The sequence below is a fragment of the Oryzias melastigma genome, linkage group LG17 (assembly GCF_002922805.2).
Source record: "Oryzias melastigma strain HK-1 linkage group LG17, ASM292280v2, whole genome shotgun sequence".
Classification (NCBI taxonomy): Eukaryota; Metazoa; Chordata; class Actinopteri; order Beloniformes; family Adrianichthyidae; genus Oryzias; species Oryzias melastigma.
The window spans coordinates 4,878,035-4,880,367 of NC_050528.1; the positions used below are offsets into that span (position 1 = coordinate 4,878,035).

Genomic DNA, 2,333 nt, shown 5'->3' on the forward strand with positions numbered 1-2,333 from the left:
CCATTTTTTGGGGCTAATTTGGCATTTAGTTAATATTTTAGCAAGCTTTCAGCTTTGACATTTTCAGCTAACTGCTCTGGCATCTTTAGCGGTCACATTCAGTTTAAAGCATTCCCACTTGCATTTTTGGAGGTAATGCTATACACCGAGTTGATTATTCTTTTGTCTTTCCTGTAGTTGTTAATATTAACAGTATTTGTTTAATTCGCTCCGCCTGCAAATAGATTTCTTCTCCATTGATGAAATTGTGGTTTGCTGCTGTGCTTATTAAGGAAATTAGGGAAGGCTTCAGTAAAGCTCATCATTCTCCTCCCGATTAGCATAAAAGCAGATTATCAGAATGCCAACAGCTGTTTAAAAGTCATTAAAGCCATTTATAAGAATTATCCAGCTGATGCTAATTTTGAAAAATGATTGTCCTTCATCCTCTTCTCTCCATAATGCTTAATGTTTAAGGATTTTCACGTCAAAAGAAGAATCAGTTTGTAGGAAAACATTAGAGAATATTAGGAAAGCTTTTGTCATTTGATGGCTGCATACCATGATTTCCATGTGTCATCTTTATTTTCTTTACTTTTTCCCATAAAATGTGCCTGTTTTAATAGTAAAATATCCCCCATAAAAGCTTCTAAAGATTCTATAATATTCAGCACTGATAGACTGCTTGGTTATTTTGGTAAATTCCCCCTCTGGACAAACATTAGATAAGAAGGTCAACAACAATCATGTATGTGGTCATAAATAAAGATGCTAGACATGCTGCATCGCCGCAGGACGGGAAGCTGAAGAGTCTCTCTGTCGGCTTTGTGACGGCTTGATGGCTTCATGTTCACATTTTTTTACGGGTTAAATGAACCACATATGATGCTGTTAACTGATTGTTCCAACACCATATTAATTGTGGTTACACACCTGGTTTAAATTAGCAACCAGTATCCCACCATGCACTCTAATGAGTCTGTTTTTCAAATAAAGAGGCGACTTTTTGTGAGCCGCTTCAAGTTTTTAAGGTAAAAATGCAACTTTCAGTCATTTTCTTTAATACTTAGAAGAAAATATATGTATATGATTGTTTTTTTCTTGGAATTTTTGTTCATCAAATATGTAAATTGAGCACTGGGAAACAAAATCTGAAATCTTGAAGTTGCAACATAGCCTCCCTGCAAAAAAGTAGCCTGAAAATATGACAAGAACACTAATATTAAGAATAAAATCACTAGAAAACATTATTTATTTATTTATTTATTATTATTCATTTAACCAGGTGAAACCTGTTGAATCTAATTCTTCAAGGGTCGTCTGGCTAGGAGGTCATAGAAATGGGCTACAGTATAAAAAAAAGTTAAACAAAAGGATGACATTGTGATATTTACAATATAAAATTATAATGTAAAAGTTGAGGTGCAACAGAGTGACGCTGATTTTATAAGTAACAAGTTCTGTACAAAAGTTAAAAAGTTAAAACTTTAAGAAAATGAAATGTTAAATGGCATTTTCTTTATCATTTTAATAAAGTTACAGAATGAGCGGTGTTGAAGAAGAAAAAGAAAAAAAGTTTAGTTTTATCCAAGTAAAGCGAGTTCAGACCATTTCGGTTGAGTTTGGAGAGAACTCCATGTAGAGGCAAAAGAAAAACTGAAGGCTTGTTTACCTAAATTATCTGTCCAGGAAAGTATTTTACTTAAGAAGAAAACAAAAAGTTCTGCACAAACATAAAAAAAAACTAACAAATTTACTTCAAATTAAATATCATACAGCCCTATAATAAGTCTTTCTTACTTTTAGTCTAATGGTTTGTATTTTTTATTTTCGTTTTCATGGAATGATTTATAGTTTACTTTGATTTAAGTAACAGAAAACTAAACTAAAAAAGAACAAAATGCGAATCTTAGTACAAGTTGGTTCATCTTTATAAATCCTCTTCAGTTTTAGAAATCTAAATTTTTATTGTCAAAATATTGACAATGAGTCTAACTTGACAACATTTATTGAACTTTAAAATAACATCCTTAAAATTGAACCAAAAATTACCGTTTTTTTTGTTAGTCTTAAATCAAGTTTTTCTATTGTCAAGAGTTTGGAGCCAAAGGATTTTGTCTAATTTTATTAATAATTTTCTTTTTTCTAGATCATGAGTTAATTGGTTTATCTGAGTGTCTCTATGCTTGTGTGAGTGTTCCAGAAAAAGGGTTTGAAATTGAAATTGTAAATTTTGAAAGCAGAACATTTGAAGCTGAAAATAATGAAGTTTATTTTAAAATAGCTAAAAGTTTGAGACAATTTTTTTGGCAAAACACCAATATTTTTTCAAAATGTTTTATTTGAGTTTCTAA

The 2,333-nt window shown here is 31.0% G+C and overlaps 1 protein-coding gene across 8 annotated transcripts in view; it reads left to right on the forward strand.

Annotated features, from left to right (window-relative positions):
* Positions 1-2,333, forward strand: part of LOC112147323 (corticotropin-releasing factor receptor 2) — a 181,867-nt gene that overhangs the window by 179,043 nt on the left and 491 nt on the right. The window lies entirely within an intron of this gene.